Source organism: Schistocerca serialis, chromosome 2 (assembly GCF_023864345.2).
Source record: "Schistocerca serialis cubense isolate TAMUIC-IGC-003099 chromosome 2, iqSchSeri2.2, whole genome shotgun sequence".
Classification (NCBI taxonomy): Eukaryota; Metazoa; Arthropoda; class Insecta; order Orthoptera; family Acrididae; genus Schistocerca; species Schistocerca serialis.
In genome coordinates this window covers 511012508-511025286 of record NC_064639.1, presented here as the reverse complement: position 1 = coordinate 511025286, position 12779 = coordinate 511012508, and the positions used below count along the sequence as shown (strand labels likewise).

At 46.9% G+C, this 12779-nt stretch overlaps 14 non-coding genes across 14 annotated transcripts; all 14 read left to right on the top strand.

Annotated features, from left to right (window-relative positions):
• The first annotated feature begins 640 nt into the window (after positions 1 to 640).
• On the top strand, positions 641 to 722 carry Trnas-gcu (transfer RNA serine (anticodon GCU)). The gene has a single exon. It is a non-coding gene; the product is annotated as a tRNA-Ser (tRNA).
• An 841-nt stretch (positions 723 to 1563) lies between these two features.
• Trnas-gcu (transfer RNA serine (anticodon GCU)) lies at positions 1564 to 1645 on the top strand. Its single transcript has one exon. It is a non-coding gene; the product is annotated as a tRNA-Ser (tRNA).
• Positions 1646 to 2486: 841 nt separating this feature from the next.
• On the top strand, positions 2487 to 2568 carry Trnas-gcu (transfer RNA serine (anticodon GCU)). The gene has a single exon. It is a non-coding gene; the product is annotated as a tRNA-Ser (tRNA).
• Positions 2569 to 3409: 841 nt separating this feature from the next.
• Trnas-gcu (transfer RNA serine (anticodon GCU)) lies at positions 3410 to 3491 on the top strand. The gene has a single exon. It is a non-coding gene; the product is annotated as a tRNA-Ser (tRNA).
• An 841-nt stretch (positions 3492 to 4332) lies between these two features.
• On the top strand, positions 4333 to 4414 carry Trnas-gcu (transfer RNA serine (anticodon GCU)). Its single transcript has one exon. It is a non-coding gene; the product is annotated as a tRNA-Ser (tRNA).
• An 841-nt stretch (positions 4415 to 5255) lies between these two features.
• Positions 5256 to 5337, top strand: Trnas-gcu (transfer RNA serine (anticodon GCU)). The gene has a single exon. It is a non-coding gene; the product is annotated as a tRNA-Ser (tRNA).
• An 841-nt stretch (positions 5338 to 6178) lies between these two features.
• Positions 6179 to 6260, top strand: Trnas-gcu (transfer RNA serine (anticodon GCU)). Its single transcript has one exon. It is a non-coding gene; the product is annotated as a tRNA-Ser (tRNA).
• An 841-nt stretch (positions 6261 to 7101) lies between these two features.
• Positions 7102 to 7183, top strand: Trnas-gcu (transfer RNA serine (anticodon GCU)). Its single transcript has one exon. It is a non-coding gene; the product is annotated as a tRNA-Ser (tRNA).
• Positions 7184 to 8024: 841 nt separating this feature from the next.
• Positions 8025 to 8106, top strand: Trnas-gcu (transfer RNA serine (anticodon GCU)). Its single transcript has one exon. It is a non-coding gene; the product is annotated as a tRNA-Ser (tRNA).
• An 841-nt stretch (positions 8107 to 8947) lies between these two features.
• Trnas-gcu (transfer RNA serine (anticodon GCU)) lies at positions 8948 to 9029 on the top strand. Its single transcript has one exon. It is a non-coding gene; the product is annotated as a tRNA-Ser (tRNA).
• An 820-nt stretch (positions 9030 to 9849) lies between these two features.
• Positions 9850 to 9931, top strand: Trnas-gcu (transfer RNA serine (anticodon GCU)). The gene has a single exon. It is a non-coding gene; the product is annotated as a tRNA-Ser (tRNA).
• An 841-nt stretch (positions 9932 to 10772) lies between these two features.
• Trnas-gcu (transfer RNA serine (anticodon GCU)) lies at positions 10773 to 10854 on the top strand. The gene has a single exon. It is a non-coding gene; the product is annotated as a tRNA-Ser (tRNA).
• An 841-nt stretch (positions 10855 to 11695) lies between these two features.
• Positions 11696 to 11777, top strand: Trnas-gcu (transfer RNA serine (anticodon GCU)). Its single transcript has one exon. It is a non-coding gene; the product is annotated as a tRNA-Ser (tRNA).
• A 666-nt stretch (positions 11778 to 12443) lies between these two features.
• Positions 12444 to 12525, top strand: Trnas-gcu (transfer RNA serine (anticodon GCU)). The gene has a single exon. It is a non-coding gene; the product is annotated as a tRNA-Ser (tRNA).
• The last annotated feature ends 254 nt before the right edge of the window (positions 12526 to 12779 follow it).

Sequence of the window (12779 nt, the reverse complement as noted above, 5' to 3'; positions counted from 1 at the left end):
AATTTCGGCTCCAGCAAAGAGTATGTTGGTATTTGCGAACGACGAGTTCTTATTTATATTTAAGTGCATATTTGTCGCAGTCATTTTAACGTATCGTGCCTTTAATAATCCATCTGTAGCACAACTGTCGCCTTCCGACAGTTTGTTCTTTAAAGTCAGGCCGCCATCTACAGAAGCCATTTGGCAGGGCCTACTGGAGAGACTTGAGTTTGCAGACATCCGTCGCTAGTGGCCGCCCAAACACCAAGCTCCATCGCAAACAGCAGGACAATCTTGGGCTAGGGGGGACGTCAAAACCTTGCAAGCAATATCAGTGTAGCGTATCGAGCTGTACGTTTCGTTGCAGTAAGTCGTGCAAAAGAATGCACAGCACCTTTCTCATTTGCATTAGACGACACTGCATGTCGATACAATGCTTATTCCTGCAGTAGATAATTGGGCCAATGATTTTACCCGATCGCATATCCATATGGACGGATGCTGTCATTAAACGATTCGCCAGTGGGAGCTTGGTCGGCCGCACTGCAGCTTGGCATTAGACGTTAACACCGGCCCAGTACCATGTTTTGAATGTGTTTTCGAATCGACAAATGTCTTCTTTCCGCAAGCACTCGCCAAAGACACAACTGTAGTTCCAGCAGACGAGGTGGCCGAGTGGTTAAGGCGTTGGACTGCTAATCCAATGTGCTCTGCACGCGTGGGTTCGAATCCCATCCTCGTCGAAGAAATTTACGTAAAGCACGCTTTTGCGGTCACTCCTTCTCCGTGCGAAACGCCACTCAGTAGTAACATCGACGCGTGTACGTGGCAGATAGCGTGTGTATGAAATAAGTGACTAAACTGCCTACCAGATGAAAGCGCACAACATTCCATAGCGTATGCCCTTCGAATTAAACATCAATTCGAGATCTATAAACCAATCAAATTTCGGCTCCAGCAAAGAGTATGTTGGTATTTGCGAACGACGAGTTCTTATTTATATTTAAGTGCATATTTGTCGCAGTCATTTTAACGTATCGTGCCTTTAATAATCCATCTGTAGCACAACTGTCGCCTTCCGACAGTTTGTTCTTTAAAGTCAGGCCGCCATCTACAGAAGCCATTTGGCAGGGCCTACTGGAGAGACTTGAGTTTGCAGACATCCGTCGCTAGTGGCCGCCCAAACACCAAGCTCCATCGCAAACAGCAGGACAATCTTGGGCTAGGGGGGACGTCAAAACCTTGCAAGCAATATCAGTGTAGCGTATTGAGCTGTACGTTTCGTTGCAGTAAGTCGTGCAAAAGAATGCACAGCACCTTTCTCATTTGCATTAGACGACACTGCATGTCGATACAATGCTTATTCCTGCAGTAGATAATTGGGCCAATGATTTTACCCGATCGCATATCCATATGGACGGATGCTGTCATTAAACGATTCGCCAGTGGGAGCTTGGTCGGCCGCACTGCAGCTTGGCATTAGACGTTAACACCGGCCCAGTACCATGTTTTGAATGTGTTTTCGAATCGACAAATGTCTTCTTTCCGCAAGCACTCGCCAAAGACACAACTGTAGTTCCAGCAGACGAGGTGGCCGAGTGGTTAAGGCGTTGGACTGCTAATCCAATGTGCTCTGCACGCGTGGGTTCGAATCCCATCCTCGTCGAAGAAATTTACGTAAAGCACGCTTTTGCGGTCACTCCTTCTCCGTGCGAAACGCCACTCAGTAGTAACATCGACGCGTGTACGTGGCAGATAGCGTGTGTATGAAATAAGTGACTAAACTGCCTACCAGATGAAAGCGCACAACATTCCATAGCGTATGCCCTTCGAATTAAACATCAATTCGAGATCTATAAACCAATCAAATTTCGGCTCCAGCAAAGAGTATGTTGGTATTTGCGAACGACGAGTTGTTATTTATATTTAAGTGCATATCTGTCGCAGTCATTTTAACGTATCGTGCCTTTAATAATCCATCTGTAGCACAACTGTCGCCTTCCGACAGTTGGTTCTTTAAAGTCAGGCCGCCATCTACAGAAGCCATTTGGCAGGGCCTACTGGAGAGACTTGAGTTTGCAGACATCCGTCGCTAGTGGCCGCCCAAACACCAAGCTCCATCGCAAACAGCAGGACAATCTTGGGCTAGGGGGGACGTCAAAACCTTGCAAGCAATATCAGTGTAGCGTATCGAGCTGTACGTTTCGTTGCAGTAAGTCGTGCAAAAGAATGCACAGCACCTTTCTCATTTGCATTAGATGACACTGCATGTCGATACAATGCTTATTCCTGCAGTAGATAATTGGGCCAATGATTTTACCCGATCGCATATCCATATGGACGGATGCTGTCATTAAACGATTCGCCAGTGGGAGCTTGGTCGGCCGCACTGCAGCTTGGCATTAGACGTTAACACCGGCCCAGTACCATGTTTTGAATGTGTTTTCGAATCGACAAATGTCTTCTTTCCGCAAGCACTCGCCAAAGACACAACTGTAGTTCCAGCAGACGAGGTGGCCGAGTGGTTAAGGCGTTGGACTGCTAATCCAATGTGCTCTGCACGCGTGGGTTCGAATCCCATCCTCGTCGAAGAAATTTACGTAAAGCACGCTTTTGCGGTCACTCCTTCTCCGTGCGAAACGCCACTCAGTAGTAACATCGACGCGTGTACGTGGCAGATAGCGTGTGTATGAAATAAGTGACTAAACTGCCTACCAGATGAAAGCGCACAACATTCCATAGCGTATGCCCTTCGAATTAAACATCAATTCGAGATCTATAAACCAATCAAATTTCGGCTCCAGCAAAGAGTATGTTGGTATTTGCGAACGACGAGTTCTTATTTATATTTAAGTGCATATCTGTCGCAGTCATTTTAACGTATCGTGCCTTTAATAATCCATCTGTAGCACAACTGTCGCCTTCCGACAGTTTGTTCTTTAAAGTCAGGCCGCCATCTACAGAAGCCATTTGGCAGGGCCTACTGGAGAGACTTGAGTTTGCAGACATCCGTCGCTAGTGGCCGCCCAAACACCAAGCTCCATCGCAAACAGCAGGACAATCTTGGGCTAGGGGGGACGTCAAAACCTTGCAAGCAATATCAGTGTAGCGTATCGAGCTGTACGTTTCGTTGCAGTAAGTCGTGCAAAAGAATGCACAGCACCTTTCTCATTTGCATTAGACGACACTGCATGTCGATACAATGCTTATTCCTGCAGTAGATAATTGGGCCAATGATTTTACCCGATCGCATATCCATATGGACGGATGCTGTCATTAAACGATTCGCCAGTGGGAGCTTGGTCGGCCGCACTGCAGCTTGGCATTAGACGTTAACACCGGCCCAGTACCATGTTTTGAATGTGTTTTCGAATCGACAAATGTCTTCTTTCCGCAAGCACTCGCCAAAGACACAACTGTAGTTCCAGCAGACGAGGTGGCCGAGTGGTTAAGGCGTTGGACTGCTAATCCAATGTGCTCTGCACGCGTGGGTTCGAATCCCATCCTCGTCGAAGAAATTTACGTAAAGCACGCTTTTGCGGTCACTCCTTCTCCGTGCGAAACGCCACTCAGTAGTAACATCGACGCGTGTACGTGGCAGATAGCGTGTGTATGAAATAAGTGACTAAACTGCCTACCAGATGAAAGCGCACAACATTCCATAGCGTATGCCCTTCGAATTAAACATCAATTCGAGATCTATAAACCAATCAAATTTCGGCTCCAGCAAAGAGTATGTTGGTATTTGCGAACGACGAGTTGTTATTTATATTTAAGTGCATATCTGTCGCAGTCATTTTAACGTATCGTGCCTTTAATAATCCATCTGTAGCACAACTGTCGCCTTCCGACAGTTGGTTCTTTAAAGTCAGGCCGCCATCTACAGAAGCCATTTGGCAGGGCCTACTGGAGAGACTTGAGTTTGCAGACATCCGTCGCTAGTGGCCGCCCAAACACCAAGCTCCATCGCAAACAGCAGGACAATCTTGGGCTAGGGGGGACGTCAAAACCTTGCAAGCAATATCAGTGTAGCGTATCGAGCTGTACGTTTCGTTGCAGTAAGTCGTGCAAAAGAATGCACAGCACCTTTCTCATTTGCATTAGATGACACTGCATGTCGATACAATGCTTATTCCTGCAGTAGATAATTGGGCCAATGATTTTACCCGATCGCATATCCATATTGACGGATGCTGTCATTAAACGATTCGCCAGTGGGAGCTTGGTCGGCCGCACTGCAGCTTGGCATTAGACGTTAACACCGGCCCAGTACCATGTTTTGAATGTGTTTTCGAATCGACAAATGTCTTCTTTCCGCAAGCACTCGCCAAAGACACAACTGTAGTTCCAGCAGACGAGGTGGCCGAGTGGTTAAGGCGTTGGACTGCTAATCCAATGTGCTCTGCACGCGTGGGTTCGAATCCCATCCTCGTCGAAGAAATTTACGTAAAGCACGCTTTTGCGGTCACTCCTTCTCCGTGCGAAACGCCACTCAGTAGTAACATCGACGCGTGTACGTGGCAGATAGCGTGTGTATGAAATAAGTGACTAAACTGCCTACCAGATGAAAGCGCACAACATTCCATAGCGTATGCCCTTCGAATTAAACATCAATTCGAGATCTATAAACCAATCAAATTTCGGCTCCAGCAAAGAGTATGTTGGTATTTGCGAACGACGAGTTCTTATTTATATTTAAGTGCATATCTGTCGCAGTCATTTTAACGTATCGTGCCTTTAATAATCCATCTGTAGCACAACTGTCGCCTTCCGACAGTTTGTTCTTTAAAGTCAGGCCGCCATCTACAGAAGCCATTTGGCAGGGCCTACTGGAGAGACTTGAGTTTGCAGACATCCGTCGCTAGTGGCCGCCCAAACACCAAGCTCCATCGCAAACAGCAGGAAAATCTTGGGCTAGGGGGGACGTCAAAACCTTGCAAGCAATATCAGTGTAGCGTATCGAGCTGTACGTTTCGTTGCAGTAAGTCGTGCAAAAGAATGCACAGCACCTTTCTCATTTGCATTAGACGACACTGCATGTCGATACAATGCTTATTCCTGCAGTAGATAATTGGGCCAATGATTTTACCCGATCGCATATCCATATGGACGGATGCTGTCATTAAACGATTCGCCAGTGGGAGCTTGGTCGGCCGCACTGCAGCTTGGCATTAGACGTTAACACCGGCCCAGTACCATGTTTTGAATGTGTTTTCGAATCGACAAATGTCTTCTTTCCGCAAGCACTCGCCAAAGACACAACTGTAGTTCCAGCAGACGAGGTGGCCGAGTGGTTAAGGCGTTGGACTGCTAATCCAATGTGCTCTGCACGCGTGGGTTCGAATCCCATCCTCGTCGAAGAAATTTACGTAAAGCACGCTTTTGCGGTCACTCCTTCTCCGTGCGAAACGCCACTCAGTAGTAACATCGACGCGTGTACGTGGCAGATAGCGTGTGTATGAAATAAGTGACTAAACTGCCTACCAGATGAAAGCGCACAACATTCCATAGCGTATGCCCTTCGAATTAAACATCAATTCGAGATCTATAAACCAATCAAATTTCGGCTCCAGCAAAGAGTATGTTGGTATTTGCGAACGACGAGTTCTTATTTATATTTAAGTGCATATTTGTCGCAGTCATTTTAACGTATCGTGCCTTTAATAATCCATCTGTAGCACAACTGTCGCCTTCCGACAGTTTGTTCTTTAAAGTCAGGCCGCCATCTACAGAAGCCATTTGGCAGGGCCTACTGGAGAGACTTGAGTTTGCAGACATCCGTCGCTAGTGGCCGCCCAAACACCAAGCTCCATCGCAAACAGCAGGACAATCTTGGGCTAGGGGGGACGTCAAAACCTTGCAAGCAATATCAGTGTAGCGTATCGAGCTGTACGTTTCGTTGCAGTAAGTCGTGCAAAAGAATGCACAGCACCTTTCTCATTTGCATTAGACGACACTGCATGTCGATACAATGCTTATTCCTGCAGTAGATAATTGGGCCAATGATTTTACCCGATCGCATATCCATATGGACGGATGCTGTCATTAAACGATTCGCCAGTGGGAGCTTGGTCGGCCGCACTGCAGCTTGGCATTAGACGTTAACACCGGCCCAGTACCATGTTTTGAATGTGTTTTCGAATCGACAAATGTCTTCTTTCCGCAAGCACTCGCCAAAGACACAACTGTAGTTCCAGCAGACGAGGTGGCCGAGTGGTTAAGGCGTTGGACTGCTAATCCAATGTGCTCTGCACGCGTGGGTTCGAATCCCATCCTCGTCGAAGAAATTTACGTAAAGCACGCTTTTGCGGTCACTCCTTCTCCGTGCGAAACGCCACTCAGTAGTAACATCGACGCGTGTACGTGGCAGATAGCGTGTGTATGAAATAAGTGACTAAACTGCCTACCAGATGAAAGCGCACAACATTCCATAGCGTATGCCCTTCGAATTAAACATCAATTCGAGATCTATAAACCAATCAAATTTCGGCTCCAGCAAAGAGTATGTTGGTATTTGCGAACGACGAGTTGTTATTTATATTTAAGTGCATATCTGTCGCAGTCATTTTAACGTATCGTGCCTTTAATAATCCATCTGTAGCACAACTGTCGCCTTCCGACAGTTTGTTCTTTAAAGTCAGGCCGCCATCTACAGAAGCCATTTGGCAGGGCCTACTGGAGAGACTTGAGTTTGCAGACATCCGTCGCTAGTGGCCGCCCAAACACCAAGCTCCATCGCAAACAGCAGGACAATCTTGGGCTAGGGGGGACGTCAAAACCTTGCAAGCAATATCAGTGTAGCGTATCGAGCTGTACGTTTCGTTGCAGTAAGTCGTGCAAAAGAATGCACAGCACCTTTCTCATTTGCATTAGACGACACTGCATGTCGATACAATGCTTATTCCTGCAGTAGATAATTGGGCCAATGATTTTACCCGATCGCATATCCATATGGACGGATGCTGTCATTAAACGATTCGCCAGTGGGAGCTTGGTCGGCCGCACTGCAGCTTGGCATTAGACGTTAACACCGGCCCAGTACCATGTTTTGAATGTGTTTTCGAATCGACAAATGTCTTCTTTCCGCAAGCACTCGCCAAAGACACAACTGTAGTTCCAGCAGACGAGGTGGCCGAGTGGTTAAGGCGTTGGACTGCTAATCCAATGTGCTCTGCACGCGTGGGTTCGAATCCCATCCTCGTCGAAGAAATTTACGTAAAGCACGCTTTTGCGGTCACTCCTTCTCCGTGCGAAACGCCACTCAGTAGAAACATCGACGCGTGTACGTGGCAGATAGCGTGTGTATGAAGTAAGTGACTAAACTGCGTACCAGATGAAAGCGCACAACATTCCATAGCGTATGCCCTTCGAATTAAACATCAATTCGAGATCTATAAACCAATCAAATTTCGGCTCCAGCAAAGAGTATGTTGGTATTTGCGAACGACGAGTTCTTATTTATATTTAAGTGCATATCTGTCGCAGTCATTTTAATGTATAGTGCCTTTAATAATCCATCTGTAGCACAACTGTCGCCTTCCGACAGTTTGTTCTTTAAAGTCAGGCCGCCATCTACAGAAGCCATTTGGCAGGGCCTACTGGAGAGACTTGAGTTTGCAGACATCCGTCGCTAGTGGCCGCCCAAACACCAAGCTCCATCGCAAACAGCAGGACAATCTTGGGCTAGGGGGGACGTCAAAACCTTGCAAGCAATATCAGTGTAGCGTATCGAGCTGTACGTTTCGTTGCAGTAAGTCGTGCAAAAGAATGCACAGCACCTTTCTCATTTGCATTAGACGACACTGCATGTCGATACAATGCTTATTCCTGCAGTAGATAATTGGGCCAATGATTTTACCCGATCGCATATCCACATGGACGGATGCTGTCATTAAACGATTCGCCAGTGGGAGCTTGGTCGGCCGCACTGCAGCTTGGAATTAGACGTTAACACCGGCCCAGTACCATGTTTTGAATGTGTTTTCGAATCGACAAATGTCTTCTTTCCGCAAGCACTCGCCAAAGACACAACTGTAGTTCCAGCAGACGAGGTGGCCGAGTGGTTAAGGCGTTGGACTGCTAATCCAATGTGCTCTGCACGCGTGGGTTCGAATCCCATCCTCGTCGAAGAAATTTACGTAAAGCACGCTTTTGCGGTCACTCCTTCTCCGTGCGAAACGCCACTCAGTAGTAACATCGACGCGTGTACGTGGCAGATAGCGTGTGTATGAAATAAGTGACTAAACTGCCTACCAGATGAAAGCGCACAACATTCCATAGCGTATGCCCTTCGAATTAAACATCAATTCGAGATCTATAAACCAATCAAATTTCGGCTCCAGCAAAGAGTATGTTGGTATTTGCGAACGACGAGTTCTTATTTATATTTAAGTGCATATCTGTCGCAGTCATTTTAACGTATCGTGCCTTTAATAATCCATCTGTAGCACAACTGTCGCCTTCCGACAGTTTGTTCTTTAAAGTCAGGCCGCCATCTACAGAAGCCATCTGGCAGGGCCTACTGGAGAGACTTGAGTTTGCAGACATCCGTCGCTAGTGGCCGCCCAAACACCAAGCTCCATCGCAAACAGCAGGACAATCTTGGGCTAGGGGGGACGTCAAAACCTTGCAAGCAATATCAGTGTAGCGTATCGAGCTGTACGTTTCGTTGCAGTAAGTCGTGCAAAAGAATGCACAGCACCTTTCTCATTTGCATTAGATGACACTGCATGTCGATACAATGCTTATTCCTGCAGTAGATAATTGGGCCAATGATTTTACCCGATCGCATATCCATATGGACGGATGCTGTCATTAAACGATTCGCCAGTGGGAGCTTGGTCGGCCGCACTGCAGCTTGGCATTAGACGTTAACACCGGCCCAGTACCATGTTTTGAATGTGTTTTCGAATCGACAAATGTCTTCTTTCCGCAAGCACTCGCCAAAGACACAACTGTAGTTCCAGCAGACGAGGTGGCCGAGTGGTTAAGGCGTTGGACTGCTAATCCAATGTGCTCTGCACGCGTGGGTTCGAATCCCATCCTCGTCGAAGAAATTTACGTAAAGCACGCTTTTGCGGTCACTCCTTCTCCGTGCGAAACGCCACTCAGTAGTAACATCGACGCGTGTACGTGGCAGATAGCGTGTGTATGAAATAAGTGACTAAACTGCCTACCAGATGAAAGCGCACAACATTCCATAGCGTATGCCCTTCGAATTAAACATCAATTCGAGATCTATAAACCAATCAAATTTCGGCTCCAGCAAAGAGTATGTTGGTATTTGCGAACGACGAGTTCTTATTTATATTTAAGTGCATATCTGTCGCAGTCATTTTAACGTATCGTGCCTTTAATAATCCATCCGACAGTTTGTTCTTTAAAGTCAGGCCGCCATCTACAGAAGCCATTTGGCAGGGCCTACTGGAGAGACTTGAGTTTGCAGACATCCGTCACTAGTGGCCGCCCAAACACCAAGCTCCATCGCAAACAGCAGGACAATCTTGGGCTAGGGGGGACGTCAAAACCTTGCAAGCAATATCAGTGTAGCGTATCGAGCTGTACGTTTCGTTGCAGTAAGTCGTGCAAAAGAATGCACAGCACCTTTCTCATTTGCATTAGACGACACTGCATGTCGATACAATGCTTATTCCTGCAGTAGATAATTGGGCCAATGATTTTACCCGATCGCATATCCATATGGACGGATGCTGTCATTAAACGATTCGCCAGTGGGAGCTTGGTCGGCCGCACTGCAGCTTGGCATTAGACGTTAACACCGGCCCAGTACCATGTTTTGAATGTGTTTTCGAATCGACAAATGTCTTCTTTCCGCAAGCACTCGCCAAAGACACAACTGTAGTTCCAGCAGACGAGGTGGCCGAGTGGTTAAGGCGTTGGACTGCTAATCCAATGTGCTCTGCACGCGTGGGTTCGAATCCCATCCTCGTCGAAGAAATTTACGTAAAGCACGCTTTTGCGGTCACTCCTTCTCCGTGCGAAACGCCACTCAGTAGTAACATCGACGCGTGTACGTGGCAGATAGCGTGTGTATGAAATAAGTGACTAAACTGCCTACTAGATGAAAGCGCACAACATTCCATAGCGTATGCCCTTCGAATTAAACATCAATTCGAGATCTATAAACCAATCAAATTTCGGCTCCAGCAAAGAGTATGTTGGTATTTGCGAACGGCGAGTTCTTATTTATATTTAAGTGCATATCTGTCGCAGTCATTTTAACGTATCGTGCCTTTAATAATCCATCTGTAGCACAACTGTCGCCTTCCGACAGTTTGTTCTTTAAAGTCAGGCCGCCATCTACAGAAACCATTTGGCAGGGCCTACTGGAGAGACTTGAGTTTGCAGACATCCGTCGCTAGTGGCCGCCCAAACACCAAGCTCCATCGCAAACAGCAGGACAATCTTGGGCTAGGGGGGACGTCAAAACCTTGCAAGCAATATCAGTGTAGCGTATCGAGCTGTACGTTTCGTTGCAGTAAGTCGTGCAAAAGAATGCACAGCACCTTTCTCATTTGCATTAGACGACACTGCATGTCGATACAATGCTTATTCCTGCAGTAGATAATTGGGCCAATGATTTTACCCGATCGCATATCCATATGGACGGATGCTGTCATTAAACGATTCGCCAGTGGGAGCTTGGTCGGCCGCACTGCAGCTTGGCATTAGACGTTAACACCGGCCCAGTACCATGTTTTGAATGTGTTTTCGAATCGACAAATGTCTTCTTTCCGCAAGCACTCGCCAAAGACACAACTGTAGTTCCAGCAGACGAGGTGGCCGAGTGGTTAAGGCGTTGGACTGCTAATCCAATGTGCTCTGCACGCGTGGGTTCGAATCCCATCCTCGTCGAAGAAATTTACGTAAAGCACGCTTTTGCGGTCACTCCTTCTCCGTGCGAAACGCCACTCAGTAGTAACATCGACGCGTGTACGTGGCAGATAGCGTGTGTATGAAATAAGTGACTAAACTGCCTACTAGATGAAAGCGCACAACGTTCCATAGCGTATGCCCTTCGAATTAAACATCAATTCGAGATCTATAAACCAATCAAATTTCGGCTCCAGCAAAGAGTATGTTGGTATTTGCGAACGGCGAGTTCTTATTTATATTTAAGTGCATATCTGTCGCAGTCATTTTAACGTATCGTGCCTTTAATAATCCATCTGTAGCACAACTGTCGCCTTCCGACAGTTTGTTCTTTAAAGTCAGGCCGCCATCTACAGAAACCATTTGGCAGGGCCTACTGGAGAGACTTGAGTTTGCAGACATCCGTCGCTAGTGGCCGCCCAAACACCAAGCTCCATCGCAAACAGCAGGACAATCTTGGGCTAGGGGGGACGTCAAAACCTTGCAAGCAATATCAGTGTAGCGTATCGAGCTGTACGTTTCGTTGCAGTAAGTCGTGCAAAAGAATGCACAGCACCTTTCTCATTTGCATTAGACGACACTGCATGTCGATACAATGCTTATTCCTGCAGTAGATAATTGGGCCAATGATTTTACCCGATCGCATATCCATATGGACGGATGCTGTCATTAAACGATTCGCCAGTGGGAGCTTGGTCGGCCGCACTGCAGCTTGGCATTAGACGTTAACACCGGCCCAGTACCATGTTTTGAATGTGTTTTCGAATCGACAAATGTCTTCTTTCCGCAAGCACTCGCCAAAGACACAACTGTAGTTCCAGCAGACGAGGTGGCCGAGTGGTTAAGGCGTTGGACTGCTAATCCAATGTGCTCTGCACGCGTGGGTTCGAATCCCATCCTCGTCGAAGAAATTTACGTAAAGCACGCTTTTGCGGTCACTCCTTCTCCGTGCGAAACGCCACTCAGTAGTAACATCGACGCGTGTACGTGGCAGATAGCGTGTGTATGAAATAAGTGACTAAACTGCCTACCAGATGAAAGCGCACAACATTCCATAGCGTATGCCCTTCGAATTAAACATCAATTCGAGATCTATAAACCAATCAAATTTCGGCTCCAGCAAAGAGTATGTTGGTATTTGCGAACGACGAGTTCTTATTTATATTTAAGTGCATATCTGTCGCAGTCATTTTAACGTATCGTGCCTTTAATAATCCATCTGTTAAACCTTGCAAGCAATATCAGTGTAGCGTATCGAGCTGTACGTTTCGTTGCAGTAAGTCGTGCAAAAGAATGCACAGCACCTTTCTCATTTGCATTAGACGGCACTGCATGTCGATACAATGCTTATTCCTGCAGTAGATAATTGATCCAATGATTTTACCCGATCGCATATCCATATGGACGGATGCTGTCATTAAACGATTCGCCAGTGGGAGCTTGGTCGGCCGCACTGCAGCTTGGCATTAGACGTTAACACCGGCCCAGTACCATATTTTGAATGTGTTTTCGAATCGACAAATGTCTTCTTTCCGCAAGCACTCGCCAAAGACACAACTGTAGTTCCAGCAGACGAGGTGGCCGAGTGGTTAAGGCGTTGGACTGCTAATCCAATGTGCTCTGCACGCGTGGGTTCGAATCCCATCCTCGTCGAAGAAATTTACGTAAAGCACGCTTTTTCGGTCACTCCTTCTCCGTGCGAAACGCCACTCAGTAGTAACATCGACGCGTGTACGTGGCAGATAGCGTGTGTATGAAATAAGTGACAAAACTGCCTACCAGATGAAAGCGCACAACATTCCATAGCGTATGCCCTTCGAATTAAACATCAATTCGAGATCTACAAACCAATCAAATTTCGGCTCCAGCAAAGAGTATGTTGGTATTTGCGAACGACGAGTTCTTAT